Genomic DNA, 8,084 nt, shown 5'->3' with positions numbered 1-8,084 from the left:
CATTTACACATGATGATATTTTTATGATTTCATGTAATAACATAAGAAAAAGGAAAGTGAGGATGTGACATCATTAGCCAACCTAATGAATATTCATGACGATGTGCATATAATTGTTTTTCACGAAATATTGATAAACTGTTATTTGCTCTGTGAATTTTACTCTGTTCATTTAGTTAGATATGAATATTTTCAGTCCGGACCATCCCTTTAACTGGAACACATCCATGATCGAACATATGTCTTTTTGAATCTCATAAATTCTGCTCACATTTGGAAAATTGGCATACAGGCTAAATTTGTTATTTAGACACCTAAGCAGTAAGAACACAAAACCATTTAAATGACAAGTCCGCCCCCAAAAAATTATTTGAATAAAAAGAGAAAAATCTAACAGTCGAGCATAACACTGAAAATTTCATCAAAATGGGATTGTAAAATAAGTCAAGAAAGTTATGACATTTTTAAGTTTCACTTAATTTCACAAAACAGTTATTTGCACATCCTGGTCGGTATGCAAATGGGGGTACCGATGACATCACTGTTTCTTTTGTGTTTTATGAAATATCATAATTTTCTCCTCGTCCTGTGAAACAAAGCTTTATTTCTCCCTGAACATGTGGAATTACCATTGTTTAGCATTTTATGGTTAAGTCAAGTTGGTCCTTGTTGTGAAATCTGTAAAGATTGGAATATTGTATAATTTAAAAAAAAAATAGTGAGGGACGTCATCGATTCTCTCATTTGTGACTTAATTGTGCATATAACCATTTTGTGAAAAATCAGCGAAATTTTTAAAATGTCATAACTTTCTTATTTTACATCGGAATTTGAAGAAATTTTCAGCATTATGCTTGTTTGATCTTTTTCTATCGATTCAAATCAGTGGACTTGACCTTTAACGGTCACGTACGTGTTACAGATAACCCAACTAAAAACGTCTCCCACTTTCATTGCATCCCTTGGTCCATGGTTGGTCCTATAACTCCCTCTCCTTCTCTCTCTCTCTCTCTCTCTCTCTCCCCCTCTATTCTCTTTTCTTCTCTATTCCCCCCCCCTCTATCTCTCAATGACCCCCCCCCCCCCGTCTCCAAGCTGACAAAGCAGCATATTTGTGATCAGTGTTAACGCTTTAGTAGTTGTTCGATTTCACAACGCAGTTGTCGGTATGCAATATTGTTAGCATCGAAGCGGGATGTCGAAGTCGCACTTGTGCTCATTAAAAAAATAAATAGGCTACGCCACCACCATCACTTTCGTCATCACTAGCACCGTTATTCATTCTTTTCAAAATAGGGGTCTTATTGACATCGTCGTCATTGATCTTCATAAACATTGTTATCGTATATCAACATCAAACACAAAAAAATGCACGTATCCGATACAATCGTCACCACCGCTATCATCGTCGTCTTAATCATCACCTCCGTCATCATCATCACCTCACCAGCAGTACCATCATCACCTTCGACCATTTTTATCTTCACCACCACCACGTCATCATCATCGACCGCCGTCAGCACTATCATCATCACCATAATCACCATCATCATCATCACTATTATCATGGCCATCATCATCACTATCACTATTATCATCACCATCATGATATCATCATCATCATCGCCACCATCATTCTATCCATTTGAGAACCCAAAATCAGCATCAATATAATAATTTGTGTGATCCTAAAAATCAGAAAGGAATTTAGATCCTATATCAGCATTACAGAAAAACAAAAACAACATTTGTCTGAGTGAGAAATGTCACCATGACAACATGATACTTTATTTTATCTCTGATACAGAGTACGTAATGGTTTACAGACAATAATATTCCTTTCTTACTGAAAGCACGATTCTCTTGAACTTTACGAAATGAACCCCAGTATAAGGGGATATCAATTACATTCCTGCATTAATTAAGTATGCTATACGAACTACTATTACTTATTTCTTTAAGAGTCCTTCGTCTTCTTTTTTCTTCCCCTTCCCACCCTTTAAGTTGTCAATCTTCATCACCTTTTCAAAAATTATCTGTAAATCTCTTACCAAAGTACATCAATATTTCCTCTTAACTTCATTTAAATATGAGAAGATATCAAGGTGTTAATACAAATATTTCTTTTGATAAGCATTTGCAAGTTTCATGAATCAACGAGTTAAGGGCAGTGTTATGAAACAGATTTGTGCAGTTTAGATGTATTTGTAATTCAACTGTGAAATAGGGAGTTGTTGGGCAAGCGTTTCAAAATTGATTTAATGTGTGTCTCTAGGTTTGTTCATGTCAGTGGATCGCCGGACTCGTTCGAATTGTTACGGTATACATCGATTTAAAGTATTGATGATCAACTGATTTTGAAATTTCACTGAAAATTTAGAATTGGAAAGAGTTTCATTTTGTTTTACTAGTTGAATTCAATAGCTAAATTATTTTTTGAACTTTTTTGTAACAACGAAGTGAGCTGTATTTGGTGAATTAATAAAACCGGTTTATATGTATATATTTGTCACGGGCGGGGGGAGGGGGCACAAGCCAACGTGTTTTTAATATGTAGCATAATATGATTATTTCAAGGTGTTGTCAACCGAAGCGTAAAAAAAAAAAAATCCATAGTGAGATAAAAATATTAATTAACAATTCAGAAAGAGGCAACAAATTTGTACATGAAAAAATCACTCCCTATGCCTTCTCAAATCACTAGTCAAAATCACTAATTAATCGAGTCAGCTGGATGCAACTGTTATTCTAGTGATATTTGACTATTTTCTAGTCGTATATTACTAGAACGGAGTCATTTCTGAGTACAAAATACGTCAGAAATGTGACTAGATATATCAGTTGCACCATCTGACCACTGCATCTAGTCAATTTGACTAATTTGTTGAAGAGTTCGACCTAAATCAATCTTTGACGTTTCTTAGAAAATGCATTCAAGGGAAAGTCCACCTTCCCCAAGTTTGAATTAACAAAAGCAGTTTTTTGGGGGCAACATATTGCAAGATTTGGAGAAAACATATCAGCCCCCCCCCCCACTTTTTTTCCAAAACCATGTACAAAAACGTAAAAAATTACCATATGATTGTGATTTTTTGCATTGTCAGCCCCCCCCCCCCCCCCCCCACTTTGAAAACCGTTCCGCGGCCCCTGGCAATGGAGCAACAGCCCAAGTCAATGATAAATTACACAAATTCTAATAGGTTCCTTCATGATGACCGAAAATATGAGATGCTGGTATAAAAATGATAATCATTTTTAGGGAAAATTGAATTGATTTTTTCATGACATAATTATGGCAAGCTGCTTGCAGGTGACATAACTAAATTCACTTTAAAAATATAAGATATACATTTTCTCAAAATCTCCATTAATAGACTTATATTCACTTTCCATTATACCATTAATACCAACCTAATTTTTGAGTGAACTTCCAGCTTCCCCCTTTGAAATATATCTTAAGCGACTGATAGACCTCGAAAAAAGGCAATTTCTTGAATAAATAATTGTTATCAAAAATGAAGGTCAAGGCAAAGATCGAACACTGTACTTCTCATGAAGTATCTTACAGAGTTACCTAAACACATGTCATGGGGCGGCACCACCAGGGAGCAACTATATTTTTTATGAAGAAAAATGAATATTCAAACATTTGAAAAACCAAATGCGAACGAAAATATTATGGGAGAGAGCAAAAGAGCAGGAAGAAGAAAAAGGAAAAGGAAGAAAAAACATTGAAAACATGTGTTGGGTTGGGTGGATAAATCCCATGATGTTAAAGAGTCACATCATAATATTTCAGTCACCGTCCCCCCATAACGACTCTGGAGACGCTCCTATGGCCCCCAAAATATTTTAAATAAATCATTTCCAACGAGCAAGGTATAGTCAACGAGTATCTTCAAAAGTAATAAATAGGTTAACAAATATTTACAATGGATTCAAACCATCCTATCATCATACTAAATGGTTTCGACGATCACATACACATGCCACTGGAACAGGTAGATTCTCCTCAATATATCTGGGGGGAAAGACAAAAACGTGGAAATCAATCATTTGAGCACATTTTTTTTTATTTTCACATTATTTCTTCGTTTTATCTATTCATTATTCACTAATAATTATCAATATCACCACAATTGTAATTATTATTCATATCATTTTAGTAGTGGTACCATGTTGAGTGGTACTAGAGTAATAGTAATAGTAGTAGTAGTAGTAGTAGTAGTAGTAGTAGTAATAATAATAGTATAGTAGTAGTAGTAGCAGTAGTAGTAGTAGTAGCGGTAGTAGTAGTTGTAGTAGTAGTAAGTAGTAGTAGTAGTAGTAGTAGTAGTAGTAGTAGTAGTAGTAGTAGTAGTAGTAGTAGTAATAGTAGAAGTAGTAGTAGTAGTAATAGTAGTAGTAGCAGTAGTAGTAGTAGTTATAGTAGTAGTAGTAGTAGTAGTAGTAGTAGTAGTAGTAGTAGTAGTAGTAGTAGTAGTAGTAGTAATGGTGGTGGTGGTGGTGGTAGTAGTGGTAGTATAGTAGTAGTAGTAATAAAGCTAGTGCTAGCAGTAGTGAAAATGATCTCTTTTTAACTTGAGAATCATGGTGGTTGCTGAGGCATTTAGTCCGTTAATATATTGACCGAATATGCATTTTCATTTTTAAAGGTCCGTGCATCCATTCATACGAAATAAATGACTTTAGGTATTTTAGATAGATTGAGATATCATTTTCTATTGAAAATATTTTATTGTTTGGTCATGGTTAGGATTTAGGATTTTTGCAGGGAATATCCTTCGATATCTTTGCCTGCCAATTCGTAGTAGCTCGTGAGTAACTCAGTGTTCTCTAATGATCTTCCCCATTGTACAACTTGCGTATAAGTACTAACACTTTTCAAATGAAGATTTTGCCGCAGCATCCTCCGACATAGCATTTAATTCATAAGAAATGAAAGTGTGACAGGAACCGGGTAACTATAGTACGTCAGTAAACAAGTTTTGTAACCATCTGTTGTATTGTGCTCTCTTCACACATCGGCTGTTGGTGTCAAAGACCAACCATTATATAAATTACACTTTGTTGCCTATCAGTGGATAGGGTGTGATGAAAATATCTAAATGAATATAAATCAAATCAAAATTTGAAAATTCCTTGAAGGTTTATCTCGAATTAACTTTTCTGCGTAAATGCTAAAACGAATTGGCAAATTATCTCGTTACATACAAAATGTTCAATGAATACTAGACTTATAAACAGAGAAAATATTTTCTTACTGGTAAGTTCCATTGACACAGGGTCCTCTGGTTAACACTACTCTCCAAGAAACGATTGGCCGACATAGATTAATGATCGATAACGTATGCATGTCAGGATCGATGCAATTGCGACATTGACATTGGGCGTACTGGATGTCTATGGGGAATCTGAATGGGGGGGGGGGGGGCAATATTCGAAACAAAAACAAATTATGAAAAGGACAAATCCGACGTAATATTCAGATTGAGTTAGTGAAAACAACGAGGGAAAATAAATTACAATAGTTCAAAAATATTAATATAAATTGATAACTTATTAGACGGGCATTTATTCCTTATAGATTTTCTATGTTTAAAGTCTTATCATTATAATTTGGACAAAGATCTGACTTCTTATCCCCCTCCTCCCCCCAAAAAAAGAGTATTGAATTGCCCTCAGTCTGATATTTGATATAGCAATAGGAATGTGTTATTGTTGTTCTGTTTTATTAGGCTGGAAAACAGATCAATATAATGTATCCAGTATAAGGCTATTTAAACTTAGAGTCGCACTATTTATTCCATGTATCATTATGTTAGATAGAAATAAAGATACATTAAATCTATCAAAGAAACACATTTATTGTCAGAATATAAATAGAAAGCAAAAAAGAAAATGACCGAGAATTAAAGCTACAATTGTTTCATTCACTTTAAATGGGGAGTGAACTGTGTGTGGTCTCTCATTGACTGAGTGTTATAAATACAGTCTTAAAATATACGTTTTCCGATATCTACTAATACTACAGAGAATAAATTGACCCATAATTGTATTTGTATAGAGAAACTGAAATGTTTTGAGAGGAAAAGTGATTGTTTTGCTACTTGGTAACATAATTATTGCGGTATAAATGAATTGAGTAGTTATATAATTAGCATTTTATCATTCAAGTGAGTCTATATTACTAGACTACACTAGCATTATGGGTCAGGATCATAGAGATGTATATACTAATTACGCTATACATCTCTATGGTCAGGATACTGGCCAGGACTCGAGATGGCGATATTGGTTCGTATCTGCTTTAAAGGCATAAGAATGAGTCACAGTTAACAAAAAATTCTGTGTTTGAGAGAACAGCTCTCTGGTCATGACGTTCTTTTATTTTACGTCCAAATTTGATGAAAATTTGATTCATATAATAACTTTCTGTTTCGATGGACTTAACTTTTAAAGCAAACTGAATTAATCCATACCTGTTGAGATTAGAATTCGTCTTGTATTTCCATGGGCAAAGGGTTCTCTCGTTGAGGGCGTGTTCTCCCTCACCCAGATTAACCGGGACCGGGGTTGATGTCGGTTCGGTTGCATAGACAGAGAAGTTGAACCGATTTTCTAAATCATATTCTAGATTTGATTCTAACTCGATGGCTTGTTCACTTGGCACAGTGTTGATACACCGTTGAAGGTCCTCGATTGGCGGGTCAATGCACGATTGTGTGTCTGGAATATCAACAAGGCTCTCAAGGCCTCCCATACTGTCATAACTACTATATAACTCAGTTACATAGTCATACCTTCCTCCAACAGCTCGTTCTATTTAGAGTGAAATAAAACAAATGAAGTTTTGTATAAGATGATTTCTTTTCAGTCAAATTTATTTCAATCGAGTTTTGGTGACATTAATCTTTGTTTACATTCACAACGTTGACAAATGTAAAGATCTGTGTCCCGTTTCATAAAGATCATTTCTATTACAAATTTACTTTCAGCCAATCAGATTGAAGGATTTCAGTGGCTTCCAAATGTTATTGCATTTTTTTTTATTATAACAAGTTTTATGAAACGGGCACCTGATAAAGTTTTTTTTTGGGAAAATGGTAGAGTGACAGAGGACATTTTCTCTCAGCTTTTAGGGGCAGGTTTATGTGTTAAGCTCCAAGCTTAAGATGGAGGTCTCCCACATTTCTATATATGTTCAGTAATTAAAGAAAATGTATATAGATATATAATTTCACAGTACAGTTGATATTTTATAATGATTTATGTGCATTATTCATTATGTTTAAAAAAATATTTGCTTATTATGTAATATTGAAAAAAAAAATGTTATACTTGTATATTCTTTGTTTTTTGTTTAGAAATGTGGAAATAAAATAAATCAAATCAAATCAAATCAATGAAAAGTATTATCATTATACATTGGAATATCCAAGAAGCGAAGTTTCGATTTTATAAAGATCATTCGATCTTCACCCATTTTTCTATTTATGCTAATTGATATTGAAACCAGTTTTAAATCAAAGGAGATATCATTTTGTTTACATAGATTATAGAAATAATTGAAATTGAAACTTGAAATTGAAATAATGAAAATGAAACAAATTTTATTTCAACTCAAAATATGTTTGCGAAACCAAGAATACAATAGAAATCTCCGTTTTACAGCAGAAAGTTTTTTTTCGAGTCATTGCGTTTCATGAACATAAAAATAAAGCTAGGTGAAAAAAATAATGAATATAGAAAATATCTATCAAAATATTCATTCAGCTAGACTTAAAACAAACCCAAACCCCAATTCCTCTCTTCACTGACCCCCTTCTCCCCCCTCGCTCTCTTTCTCTCTCATTTGGGGAAGCTTTTTTAAAGGTCAAGTCCACCCCAGAAAAATGTTGATTTGAATAAATAGAGAAAAATCAAACTAGCAGAATGCTGAAAATCTCATCAAAATCGGACGTAAAATAAGAAAGTTATGGCATTTTAAAGTTTCCCTTATTTTTCACAGAACAGTGATATGCACAACTCAGTGACAAGCAGATCAGTCGGTCGATGATGTCCATCACTCACTATTTCTTTTG

This window comes from Lytechinus pictus, chromosome 6, assembly GCF_037042905.1.
Source record: "Lytechinus pictus isolate F3 Inbred chromosome 6, Lp3.0, whole genome shotgun sequence".
In the NCBI taxonomy this organism is placed as follows: domain Eukaryota; kingdom Metazoa; phylum Echinodermata; class Echinoidea; order Temnopleuroida; family Toxopneustidae; genus Lytechinus; species Lytechinus pictus.
Note: the sequence above shows the minus strand (reverse complement) of the source record.